The sequence below is a fragment of the Hemitrygon akajei genome, chromosome 9, assembly GCF_048418815.1.
Source record: "Hemitrygon akajei chromosome 9, sHemAka1.3, whole genome shotgun sequence".
NCBI classification, from domain to species: Eukaryota; Metazoa; Chordata; class Chondrichthyes; order Myliobatiformes; family Dasyatidae; genus Hemitrygon; species Hemitrygon akajei.
This window is the reverse complement of record NC_133132.1, coordinates 75,475,987-75,490,242: the sequence shown is the minus strand read 5'-3', so window position 1 is coordinate 75,490,242 and position 14,256 is coordinate 75,475,987. Positions and strand designations below refer to the sequence as shown.

The window sequence follows — 14,256 nt, the reverse complement described above, 5'->3', positions numbered from 1 at the left end:
CCTGGGCCAGTCAGATATTGAAAGGTGGGGCTTTATGTGGCCGTTAGACGCTACACCATGCTTAAATTGAACAGTTTTTAAATAGTGTCAGTTGTGTGCGCCTGTGTTCAAAAAGCAGTGATTTTTGTCACTGATTATTGGCGAGAAATAAGCAGTAAAACAATTCAGAACTGTGTGCTCACTGCGGTTTCAAGCATTCAGGTTTGGAGATCCCAGAAACAGCTGGGAGTGAAAATGAAATTAATTCACTACTTCAAGTTCGGAACTGTGAAGAATTTGAAGGTATTGGCAATCATCTTGAATATTGCAATGCAAATGAAAATTTGGAGGATCCAGTCGTCAATAGCATTGTATGAAGGCGGTCCATTATCTACTCTAGGTGTCTGTGCTGGTTTTGTTCATTTACAGTCAATCAAATGCATGCGTACACTGTATGAATTTCTCTATCGATAACTATTAAAAACTAATATTCAATTTTATAGTCTGTAGAAAAAATTGAGGTGCTGTTCTAGTATTTGTCTGGTCTCACACTGGCAGTGGAGTGTTGAAATGGCCATTGTGCAAAATGTCACCTAGTCTAAACTAGTTCTCATTGATGTTGAGGAAGCCACATTGATTGCAATGAATGCTGTAAACAAGGATGGAAAAAGTGCATGTGAATCTTTACTTGGTCTGGAAGAGCTATTTTGATCCCTCAGTGGTGCTGAGGAAGGAGGTGAAAGGTCAAGTGTTGCACTTTCTGTGGTTGAAGGGGCAAGTGTTGGGGCAATGAAGGGTTGGAGGAGAGAAATGAACCAGAGAGTCACAGTAGTCCTCCAGAAAGCTGATAGGCATTGTTGGGGAGGGAGCCGTGAGGGAGATGTAGATAGTAACTGAAACCTGTTGCACCTGGCTGAAGTGATTAAGAATTCAAAGTTCAAAGCAAATTTATTATCAGAGTACATATATGTCACTATGTACTACTCTGAGATTCATTTTCTTGCAGGCATCCACAGTAAAATAAAGAAACACAATAAATCACACAGAGGCTGACAACAACCAGTGTGCAAAAGAAGACAAACTGTGCAAAGAATATTAATAATAAACAAGTAAGTAAATAAATAATTCTGAGAAAATGAATTGTAGATTCCTGAAAGTGAGTCCATATGTTGTGGAATCAGTTCCGTGTTGAGGCGAGTGATGGTGTCCACGCTGGTTCAGGAGCCTGATGGTTGAAGGGTAATAACTGTTTCTGAACCTGGTACTGTTGGACCTAATTTCTCTCTTCTCAATGGCAACAGTGAGACTAGAGAATGCCATAGATGGTGGGGTCCTTGATGATTGATGCTGCTTTCTTGTGGCAGCACACCTTCTAGACGTGCTCAATGGTGGGAAGGATTTTCCTGTGACAGACTAGGTTGCATCTGCTACTATTTGTAGGCTTTTTCATTCTTGGGCATTGGTGTTTCATTCCAGGCTGTAATGCAACCAATCAGGATACTCTCTGCTGTGCATCTGTAGAAAATGAGCTCAATGCTGAGGCTGATTGGATGAAAGATGTGGACCAATGGAAAGCTTTTGTCTTGGCGTGAGTGTGGTTGGTGAGAGAAGTAGTCCAGTTAATGGAGGAAATGCAAGTCAGGACCCTATTTTCCACAGTAGTGGGGAGGCCATATTTCAGAAGTCAGACATTCCAGAACGGAGAACTGATGAGATGGAGAAACTGAGAACTGGTAGGCTCCATGCATATATAGTTTCAGTATACTGCTTTACCAGCATTGTTCATGGCTGAGAAAGCTACTGTAGATTACTTAAGTAATGGAAGTTTTGTTGATAGCTTTAACGTTCTGTCATTTGTTAAGGCAAGTTGCAACACAAGAGCCCACAGATGTTGCGGTATTTATAATAACAAATGTTCAAATTACACCTCAACCCAGCTAGAGGCAAAATAATTCCCATAATCCAGATACTTATGTGAGTCTGACTGATGTGACCGTCTCTCGATGGTGCCAAGTTTTCTGGTTGCTTTAAACTAAATTCCAAACCATAGCATGTTTTCTGATTTCTCAGCTATAGCCAGAACAAAACATTTAAAAGATGATATGCATTCCCTGTTATCTGCGCTTCACAAAATACTGAGTTGATGAAAATATGTATTTGGACTGTTCAAGTTCCTGAAATTGCTTCAATCACAGTGCTATTCAAAATGTCAGATGCAGATCATCGTGAATTATATCTTGTGTAGGAATAAAAATGATAGCAAGACTGTTGTGCAGTGACTTCCTTTTAATTGTACTGTAAGTAAATTTGGCTATGCTGTTAAAACAATGAAATGCACAGGTTTTATAATTACTGAGCCAAATGTTGCAATGCACGTCAGCACTCTGTATATAATAGCTTCCATGTTTACCATATTATGAACTGCTCTGCAAAGTTGGATATAATGCCCAAAGTGATGACCTTTCCATAAGACATAGGAGCAGAATTAGGCCATTCGCCCCGTAGAGTCTACTCTGCCATTCCATCATGGCTGATCCCGGATCCCACTCAACCCCATACACCTGCCTTCTCACCATATCCTTTGATGACCTGACCGATCAGAAAACGATCAACTTCCGCCTTAAAGATATGCATGGACTTGGCCTCCATGCAGTGTGTGGCAGAGCATTCCACAGATTTACTATTCTCTGCCTAAAGAAATTCCTCCTTACCTCTGTTCTAAAGGGTCACCCTTCAATTTTGAGGCTGTGCCCTCTAGTTCTGCATACTCCCACCACAGGAAACATCCTCTCTACATCCACCCTATCTAGTTCTTTCAACATTCAGTAGGTTTCAATAAGATCCCCCTGCATTCTTCTAAATTCCAGTGAGTACAGGCCCAAAGCTGCCAAATGCTCCTCATATGTTAACCCCTTCATTCCCAGAATCATCCTGTGAACCACCTCTGGACTCTTTCCAATGATTACAAATCTTTTCTGATATATGGGGCAAAAATTGTTGACAATACTCCGTGTGGCCTGACTAGTGTCTTATAAAACTTCTGCATTATCTCTTTGCTTTTATATTCTATGTTGAGTTATATTGATTTGTCAGGCAAGATTTCCCTTTACAGAAACCATGCTGACTTTGACTTATTTTATCATTAGTCTCCAAGTACCCCGAAACCTCATCCTTGGTAATAGACTCTAACAATTTCCCAACCACTGAGGTTAGGCTAACTCGCATATAAGTTCCTTTCTTTTGCCTTCCTCCCTTCTTAAAGATTGGAGTGACATTTGCAATCTTCCAGTCCTCCAGGACCATGCCAGAATCAAGTGATTCTTGAAAGATCATGACCAATGCATCTGCTATCTCTTCAGCAACCTCACTCAGGACTCTGGGATCTAATTCATCTAGTCCAGGGGACTTATCCACCTTAAGACCTTTGAGTTTGCCTAGCACTTTTTCCATTGTAATAGCAATGACACTTACTCCTGCTCTCTGACATTCACAGATCTCTGGCACACAGTTAGTGTCTTCCACAGAGAAGACAGATGCAAAGTACCCATTAAGTTCATTTCTTTGTCCCCCATTACTACCTCATCAGCATCATTTTCCAGTGGTCCAATATTAACTCTCACCTCCCATCTACTCTTTATATAACTGAAAAATGGTTTTGGTATCCTGCTTTATATTATTGGCTAGTTTGCCCTCGTATTTCATCTTTTCCCTTCTAGATTTTTTTTCATTGCCTTTTGTTGGATTTTAGTAGCAGCCAGCTGTTGATCCCAGCTGCCCAAAGCAACTGGTTTTGAGGCACCAGTTGTCCACCTTTGTCCCTTCTTTTGTCAGTGGAAACAGTTTCCCCAGGCCTAGTAGCTAAGCCACACATGAAGGCCAAGAGTTGGACTTAGTTGTCAGAGGCTGTTAGAGTTGCACACCATTTGGAGCACCTTATAGGTAGTGGGAGCTTATCCCCAGTACCACCCAAGCTATGACAACCTTAGGATCCTGTTGGATTTTAAAGGCTTCCCAATCATCCAACTTCCCACTCACTTTTGCTACCTTATATGCCCTTTCCTTGGCTTTTATGCAATCCCTAACTTCCTTTGTCAGCCGCAGTTGCCTACCCCTGCCATTTGAGAACTTTTTCCTTTGTGGGACATGTCTATCCTTTGCCTTGTGAATTATTCCCAGAAACTCCAGCCATCTCTGCTCTGCCATCATCTCCTCCAATTCACCTGGGCAAGCTCCTCTCTCATGTCTCTGTAATTCCCTTTATTCCATTGTGATACTGACACATGTGAGTTATGCTTCTCCCTCTCAAATTGCAGTATGAATTCAATCGTATTATGATCACTGCCTCCTAAGTGTTCCTTTGCATTAAGCTTCCTGATCAGATCTGAGTTATTACATAACACCCAATCTAAGAGAGCCTTTCCCTGAGTAGGCTCAAGCACAAGCTACTCTAAAAAGCCATCTTGTAGGCATTCAACAAATTTCCTGATTTGCGATCCAACACCAACCTAATTTTCTCAATCCCTTTGCATAGTGAAGTTCCCTATTACAATTGTGTGTGAGTACCCTTATACATGCTTTTTCTAGCTCCATTTGCAAGCTCAATCCCATATGTCAGTTACTATCTGGAGGCTCACAATGTTTCTTTTTACCCTTGCTGTTTCTTAATTCCACCCACAAAGATTCAGCATTCTCTGACCTTGTCACCTCTTTCTAAAGATGTAATTTCATCTCTTACCAGCAGAGTCTCACCACCACCTATGCCTTCCTGCCTAACCTTTCGATACAAAGTATATCCTTTGATGTTAAGCTCTCAACCATGGCCTTCTTTGAGCCATGACTGCCCACAATGTCATACCAACCAATCTCTAATTGTGCCGTAAGTTGGCCCACTTATTCCGAATGCAATGCACATTTAAATACAGCACCTTCAGTACTGCATTCTTCACCCTTTTGAATTTTGTCTCTGTGGTACAATTTAAGTCTTTGCTCTGTCTATATTTGTACCCAATCATTCCTTACATTCATATGTCACCCATCATCTACTTGTAAGCCTACTGGCTCATCCTCAGCTCGATCATCCTGGCTCCTGTCCCCCCTGCCATATTAGTTTAAACCACTCTCAACAGCTCTAGTAAATCTGCCCACAAGGATATTAGTCCCCCTCTGATTCAAGTGCAACCTGTCTCTTTCTCCCCCAGAAGAGGTCCTAATTATCCCACGCACCTGACTTCACCTATCACCTTCCATCTAGCCTCCTTCCCCTCCCCACCTTTCTGTTGTGGCTGCTTCCCCCTTCTTTCTCAGTCCTGAAGAAAGGTCTCTGCCCGAAACGTCAAATGTTCATTCATTTTCACAGATGCTGCATGACCTGCTGAGTTCCTCCAGCATTTTGTGTGTGCTGTCCTGCAGAATTCATCTGCCTGAACAATCTGTAGCTGTTTAGTCCTGTTGTGTGTGTTGCTGCTCCAGGAACATCTTCCCAGAGGTTTCAATATTGGAGAATGATTGTTGGAGTCATAGGTTCTAAGGGAAGTGCTAGAATTTTAAACATTTTAAAATTCATGAGTTTATTTGAAATAATTCATACTTTAAATGTTATTTAAGTTTCCTTGCCGTTTCACAGGGTCGTAGAGCCATAGAGTAAAAGAGCATGGAAATGTGCTGTGGAGACCAGCTTGTCCATGCCAACCACAGCAACCTCCATGTTATTGGTATTGTTTTACCTTGTCCTACCTCAGTGTTCTGCGTAATGAATTCTCCATGTGAACAACACGCAAGACAAGCTTTTCACTATATCTTGGTTCATGTGACAATGGTGAAGAGAGAAGCTAGCCCCAGTTGTCCACATTCGACCCATAACCCACCAAGGCCCTCTGCTACATGTACCAATCCAAATGCTCCTTAAGTGTTGCAGTTGTTCCCATTTCCATCACTTCCCCTGTGTATTCTGTGTAAAGAGCATCTTTTAAATCTCTCGTCTCTTCTGTCTTTTCCCTCTAGTTTTGCCTTCCCCTGTCTAGGAGACTGTCCTCCTGATTCATACCCCTCATGTTTTGTTAAGTTTCTGTGAGGTCACCCATCACTCTGTACACTCCAGGGAGTAAAAATATAGTGGGACCAGCCAGTATCTCCAGCTTGGCGATATCTTTCCTATTACACGGTGAACAGAACTGTACACACTACTCCAAGTGCAGTGTAACAATTTGTATAGCTGCAGCGTGATGTACATGTTCCTAAACCGGGTGTCCTGACTGATGAAAGTCAGCATGCTTCGCCACTCGTTCTATTTGTATGGTCTCTTTCTGTGAACGGTTCACTTGTACTTGGAGGCCTCTGATCCCCAGCACTTGTCATTGCTACGTCATTCTCTGTATAGGTCTTACCCGGATTGGAATGTCCAAAATGCATCTCCTCACATTTAACTAAGTTGAAATCCATTTGCCATTCCTCTGCCCCTCTCTCTAATTGATCGAATTCCCTTTGCAATTCATTGTAACCTGCTTCACTATCAACAAGACCTCTTAATTTTGGTATCATAGGAAACTTGCCAATTGTGCCATGTATTTTCAAATCCAAATCATTTACAACAATAATGAACAACAGAGCTCCCAACACTGACCCCCAGGGCTCCCCACTAGTCACAGGCCTCTATCGGAGTATTGCCGTTGAGCCGTCAATCTTCGCTTCCTACCATGAGCCAATTTTGAATCCACTTCACTAGCTCACCCTGAACCCTGTGGTACCTCATGTTCCAGATCAGCCTGTCATGTGAGGCCATGTCTATATAGACAGCATCCACTGCCCTATCTTCACCTGTCGCTTTAGTTACCTCTTTGAAAGGGTCTTGCAGCTGAGAACTGAGTTGTGTTTCTCAGCTGGTTTCTGCTACAGGAATCAAGCAAAGCATTTACCAAGCTTTTTGTTTGTGAGTCAGCAGATAGCCCAACTAAGTTCAGTGTTACATAATAGTTACAGCAGGGATGGAGGGCATTCAGCCCGTCAAGTATTCATACTAGTTAAATGTAATCTTGGTTTTGTCAATATCCGGTATTCTATCATAACTCAGGGAATTCTTTCCTTTCTGATACTAATCCAAGTTCTCTTTGACATTATCTATCTCCACAGCTACCCGCGTGAAAGTTATTAATGTGATCCCTGTGAATATCAGCACAAAGCTTGGTCATATAGATAGATAGATAGATAGATACTTTATTCATCCCCATGGGGAAATTCAACTTTTTTTCCAATGTCCCATACACTTGTTGTAGCAAAACTAATTACATACAATACTTAACTCAGTGAAAAATGTGATATGCATCTAAATCACTATCTCAAAAAGCATTAATAATAGCTTTTAAAAAGTTCTTAAGTCCTGGCGGTTGAATTGTAAAGCCTAATGGCATTGGGGAGTATTGACCTCTTCATCCTGTCTGAGGAGCATTGCATCGATAGTAACCTGTCGCTGAAACTGCTTCTCTGTCTCTGGATGGTGCTATGTAGAGGATGTTCAGAGTTTTCCATAATTGACCGTAGCCTACTCAGCGCCCTTCGCTCAGCTACCGATGTTAAACTCTCCAGTACTTTGCCCACGACAGAGCCCGCCTTCCTTACCAGCTTATTAAGACATGAGGCGTCCCTCTTCTTAATTGTTCCTCCCCAACACGCCACCACGAAGAAGAGGGCGCTCTCCACAACTGACCTATAGAACATCTTCAGCATCTCACTACAGACATTGAATGACGACAACCTTCTAAGGAAGTACAGTCGACTCTGTGCCTTCCTGCACAAGGCATCTGTGTTGGCAGTCCAGTCTAGCTTCTTGTCTAACTGTACTCCCAGATACTTGTAGGTCTTAACCTGCTCCACACATTCTCCATTAATGATCACTGGCTCCATATGAGGCCTAGATCTCCTAAAGTCCACCACCATCTCCTTGGTCTTGGTGATATTGAGACGCAGGTAGTTTGAGTTGCACCATATCACAAAGTCCTGTATCAGTTTCCTATACTCCTCCTCCTGTCCTCTGAGTTCATTCTGGTGGTCAGTTTTCTCCTGATATATTGTACATACAGTGTCCATTTTGTTAGCTACCATCTGTACCTAATAAAGTTGCAACTGAGTGTACGTTTGTGGCTTTCTGCTGCTGTAGCCCATCTATTTCAACCAACTGCATGTAGTTTGGTGCTCTGTAGATGCCGAGAAAAATTTCAACAGCTTCCTTGAATGCCTTCCATGTGATTTTCTCCGGTCCCAATAGAAATTCTTCAAATTGCCAGTCATTGATGACTTATTTGATTTATGGACCAACAAAAATGCTTTCCTTAATCTTGGCATCAGTTATTCTGGGAAACATCTGTCTCAAATATCAAAATCCTTCATAGAAATTTTTGTGCCTGGTGATAGCAAATTCCATCCTTACAGTCCTGAACCCAATAATTATTACTAAAACCTGTCCTGCCATGCAGCAGCCATGCCCCTAAGCACGCCTGGACAAGATAGGAAACTTTCCGGCTTACGTTGTAGCAACATTTTAATTGACTTGAATTATGAATTGAAATAATAAACATAAGTGTACTTAAAAAATATTGTGTGGTAGGGAAATTTCATGGTAATTTTCATGATCAGTAGCCCAAAATTCATTAAGATACACCTAAAGGTATTCAGGAATTAAAATCTTTGTTGTCCTTTGATATTATTGTGGAACATAGATTCAGGATTGCCTATATGTGCTGTCCAGCAGTTTTTGTAAACTCTTGACATTGTTGATAAGAATTTTGTAGTCTTTTGATGAAAATCTGTTTTAAAAAAGTGTTTTTATTTCCTGTAAATGGCCAGCAGCCAGTTTCACTCATTGTAAAAAGAGTGAATGTAGAATTTGTTTCCTCGTAAAATGGGTCAGCTTTTCTCTTACCTTCTGTTGTTTCTAGGAAGCAAGTGGTGGTTTACGGTAACCACAAGTAATGGTTTTAGAGAATTGCCTAAAGAATTATAAGGCAGTGGTGTAACTGTGGTTATGATTGCACTATGATTTCCTCCACGCAAAACATATTGAGTCTCCAGAAGAGGTTTGTAGATGCAGGGAGATTGGGTTCTGTGCCAGGAATGTAGAATGAAGCTTATCCTTCACTTTGGGCTGTGAATTTGTATCAAATCAGTTTGGCAAAAGAAGTGATATTCCAGTTTCAGAAAGCGCAATTCAGCCACCTGATCTTTGGAAGGTGTTGTCAATGGTTTGGTTGTGATGAATGTCATGATGTGAAATACTGCTCGCCTGAACTGCTCAGAAGGATTTTCTGCAGAAAAGTTGGAATGCAGCAGGAGCGGATTTCTCATCTTGTAAGTGATGTTGCAATTGAGTTTGTCCTGGAATACCTGCAAGAGTCCAGGGCTTTAATTATGGAGCACATTTAGGCATTCACTCCACTTGAATCTCTGACAAGGTTGATTGGTTATTCATGTCATGTATTTTTTTTCTTCCTGCTTTGTTGTGTGAATACTCACATGGATGTCATTGCTATGAATTTACTTCAATCACAGATCACTCAAGCAGAAACAAATGTTCACAACACACACAACCTGCTTCATCATAACATGATGGGTACTTGCCGAATTATTGGTTAGGATGTTGACTTCATAGTGAGCCTCCCACTGAAAGCTCTCAACTTTCCTAGCTGCTGCCTCCCGCAACAGAGATACTCACTCCACCTTGCACCCTCTCCTTTTTCATTGCGCCATGCATTCCTTTCATCAGACCCTTCCCATGACTGTAAGATAAATGTTTTGTAAAGGCCTTTGAATGTATTAATTGTGTAGTTCCGAATATCAGATGCTTTGAGTCTGAAGTGACGAATCCTAGAACGCTACAGGAGGTTCGTTCAGGTTCTGACAGATTTTTAAATCTTCTCCAGCCACAGGTGAGATACCAGATGATGGAGGGCAGCAAATGTGGTACCTTTATTCAGGAAGGGCGTTAGAGTTAAATTGGATAATTACAGGCCAGTGAGTATATTGATTCATTATTGTCATGTGTACTGAGGAACAATTGAAAAGGTAGGAGTTGATTAGGGATGGTCAGCAAGGACTTGTTGGGTGGAGATCCTGTTTGGTATTGGTTTATTATTCTCAAGTATACTAAGATACAGTAAAAAAGTATTTATTTCCAATGCATCCAGAAGATCATTCATTCCATAGTGAGATAGAACCAAGGAAAACAATTCATAACTACAGTGTTAAATTTGCAGGGAAAGTGCTTTGCAGCTAGAGAAGTCAGTACAAGGGCCACAGCAAAGTAAATTGGAAGATCAAGAATTCATCATTTAGTGTGTGTGAGGTCTGTCTGTTGAAGAGTCTGATAATTTCAGGATGAAAGCTGTCCTTCAGCCTGCTGGTATTTCCCTCACAAGCTTTTGTATCTTCTGCCTCTTAGGAAAGGGAAGAAAAGAGAATGAGTTGCGTGGGAGGGGTTCTTGATTATGTGGTCCCTGCTTTCCCAATATAATGTGAAGTGAAGTCTGAGTCAGTGGAGGGGATGCTGGGTTGTGTGATATTCTGGGCCGTGTTCACAACTCTCTGCATCTGGATCGGATGCTTTCTGTGATACATCTGTAAAAATTGGTGTGTGTTTTCAGGGAGATGGCAAATTTCCTTGGGCTTCTGAGGAAATACAGGCAATGTTGTGTTGTTGGCGAAGGGAAACTCAATCTGATAAGTGTGGAGTGAAGCATTTTGTGAGGTCTAATAAGGGCAGGATCCCAATTATGGATGATATTGAAGAACAATGTCCTTGGTGTTTGAGTCCACTGATTCCAAAAGGTGACAGCACAAGTAGATGAGATGGTGAAGAAGGCACGTGGAAAGCTGGTTCTCATGCTCTGGGGCATAGACTGTATGAGATCATGGTAAATATTTATTTAATTCTCACAATGGCCTGAGCAAGCACGTTAAACACTAAAGTACAGTATCAAGTGGTGGTAAATGGAATTAGTGTTGATGTGTACTTCAGAATCAGAATCGGGTTTTGTCAGTAGACATTCATCATAAAACTTGTTGCTTTCTGGCATCAGTATAGTACAAAACATAAAAATCACCACAAGTTACAGTAAAAATAAATGATTAGTGCAAAAGAGGAACAGTAAGCTAGCGTACAGGAGTTCATGGACCATTCAGAAATCTGATGACAGAGGGGATGAAGTTGTTCCTAATACATTGGGTGTGGATCTGCTGTTGAGCTGCTACATTGAGTGTAAAGCTGTTCACCCTCTCAACCCCAGCTCCATTGATGTCAATAGGGGTTAGCCTGTCTCCATTCCTCCTGTAGTCCACAACCAGCTCCTTTGTTTTTGCGACATTGAGGAAGAGGTTGTTTTCTTGACACCAGTGTGTCAGGGTGATGACTTCTTCCCTGTAGGCTGCCTCATTATTATTTGAGATTAGGCCAATCAGTGTAGTATGGTCAGCACACTTAATTAGCAGATTGGAGCTGTGGGATATCCCAGATCATGAGGGCCCTTAATGATGCGTGCCACTTTTTTGAGGTCTGACGTTTTGAAGATGTCCGCAATGGTGGGGAGGCTTGTGCCCGTGATGGAGCTGGCTTGAGTCTACAACCCTTTGAAGCCACTTACAATTCTGTGCATTGATACCTCCATACCAGGCAATGATGCAACCAGTCAAAATGCACTCCACCTGTCATCTGTCTTTTGTGGTATAGCAAATCTCCTCAAACTCCGAATGAAATATAGCCTCTGGCACGCCTTCTTCATGACTGCATCAATATTGTTGTGCCCAGGATAGATCCTCGGCGATGTTGTCATCCAATAACTTTAGGCAGCTCACCCTTTCCTCTGCTGACCCTTCAGTATGGTGGGCTGAAGGGCCTGTGTTTGTGCTCCATCAGTCTATGATCAGTAAAGAATACATGGCCAAATGGCCACCTCAGTTGAAATATCTGCTGACCATCTCTTGTTAATGGTCTTCTCGTTTTAGATTCTTGATTGCTTCTCTCCTCCCACTGTTTATAACTTAGCTTCCCTCCCCTCTTGAGGTCCTAGCAGTGCACAGGCCCATTAGTTAAAATGTCAGGAGGAGTTTTAACCGTTTTTGTTATTTTTGAGGATCTTGTCTGTTATTTTTCTCTCTGAGTCTGTAACTTCAATATTCAATTTGACTGATTTAAATAGTCTTTTAATGACTGATTGCTATGTGATCTCAAAGCTCATGAAGATTATGTGCCACGGCTAGGGCAGGAAGTGTTTCAACAGGAGAGATGCTTGCACATTTTGAATAAAACACAATGCAGATGAGGACTACGGATAATGACCAACCACGTCTTCGGTATGTCCCAAAAAGCTTCAAAACTAATTACCCACGTCTGGATTTCAGTGGCATCCATTTAAAATGTTCCTGTAGTTGGGGCGCCACGATAGTGTGGCATGTCGTACGACACTATTACAGCTTAGGGTCTCGGAGTTTGGAGTTCAATCCCAGACTCCCTGTAGAATGCCTGGTTTTCTCCAGGTGCTCGAGCTTCTTCCCACAGTCCAAAGACATACTGGGAGGTTAATTGCCCTGTGATTAGGTTAGGGTTAAAATAGGGTTGTCGGGAGTTGCTGGACAGTGGCTTGGAGGCCCAGAGGGGGCCTACTCCATGCTGTATCTGTAAATAAAATAAAAATAAATATTCACCTCTAATTTCTTGCCATGCATCTTTGCAGTTTTAATAAATGTTAACGAGTTGATTACCGTGCAGATCAGCAATCCTGTGGCTGTTAAATCAAAATAACCCTCATTACCATTGGAGCAATCCATTGTTAATTCGCCTGTTTCCATGGTTTCATTCTGTGTGTCTCGTTGGCGAATTAAATCAAGCAGCTTTGTGACCTTTAAACCTATCAGACTTGAAGTTCTGAAAGAGACTCTTCCTTTGTGACCCAGAAGTATTGTTTGAAGTCACTATCTTAATTTTGATAAAAGGTCTTACCAAGTTCAATAAAATACCTGAGCATGTTTTCGTTTGTAGTGAATCGGAGAATGTATAGCAGTATGGCACTGGGGAGAAAGAAATTCGAGTGACATTGCTTCCTATGTACATTGTAAACGTCACAGGACTTTACAAGTGTAATTACTTGTAATGAAGTTTCTCCAGGGCAAACTCCGACAAATGGCAATGTTATGATGACCTGTTAACCTGCTTTTTTCTGATATTGTGTAAAAGCTAAATATGGGTCAGATTACAAAGAATACAATAAAACTCCTATAATTGGTACCCTTAGGTGGTGCCAGACTGTTAGATTTTACAGACCATTGGGTATTACTCCTATTAATACAACAAAGTAATCTAGTAAATTGGTTTATTATTGTCACATGCACTGAGGTACAGCGAAAGCTTGTTTAGCGTGCACCACTTAACATGGTAATATAATATATTTTCCAGGTGAGTGTAAAGGGAGCACGGGTGACCAAATCTGGTCACTTTAAAAGAGGCGTGGCAGTGGGGCCCTGGTGAGTTAATAACACACTTGTAGATGGAGCCCCAGTGAGTTTACAAAGAGCATGTGAATGGGATGACCCGGAGAGGGAAACTCTGAGTCAGATTCAGGACTGTTTATTGTTATTCTTCAATGCAAAAGTGTAAAAGTGAATAAAATTATTGTTACTTCAGATCCAGTCCAGCATAAAAAAACACAATAAAACCCAGAATAAATATAAAAATAATCCAACAAACACAATGTACAAGTAATTGTTATTTACATAGACTAATTGTAGGTACATAAAATGATGCTTGATGATGTGTATGTAGTGATGGTGGTGGAGTAAAGTGCATTAATGGGTGGAGGTGTTGATCAGCTTGGGGGTAAGTAAACTGATTTTGAGTCTGGGGAGGATTCTGCATAGCCTGTTCCCTGATGGGAGTAGGATAAACAGCCCATAAGCAAGGCAGGTAGGGTCCTTCATGATGTCATAAACACAAGGGATCCTGCAGAGGCTGGAAATTCAGAGCAACGCACACAAAATGCTGGAGGAATGCAGCAGGTCAGATAGCATTGATGGAATTGAATAAACAGTTGACGTTTCAGGCCGAGGCCATTCACCAGAGCTGGAAAGGAAGGTGGAAGATGGCGGAATATAAAAGTGGGGGAAGGGAAGGAGTCTATTCTAGAACGTGAACGATAAAGCCAGGTAGGTGGCAAAGATAAAGGCTGGAGAATGAGACTAATAGGTGAGGAACATGGACTGTGGGAGAAAGGGAAGAAGGAGAAGCAACAAGGGGAGGTGACA

At 41.6% G+C, this 14,256-nt stretch overlaps 1 protein-coding gene across 6 annotated transcripts in view; it reads left to right on the top strand.

Annotated features, from left to right (window-relative positions):
* ankrd6b (ankyrin repeat domain 6b) overlaps positions 1 to 14,256 on the top strand; it is a 184,907-nt gene that overhangs the window by 67,266 nt on the left and 103,385 nt on the right. The window contains exon 2 of one of the 6 annotated variants that reach the window (XM_073056377.1): positions 986 to 1,088. The exons of the other annotated variants lie outside the window; for them this stretch is intronic. The gene's annotated coding sequence lies outside the window, so the exon portion shown is untranslated. The remainder of the gene's footprint in view (positions 1 to 985; positions 1,089 to 14,256) is intronic. 6 annotated transcript variants of the gene reach the window in all.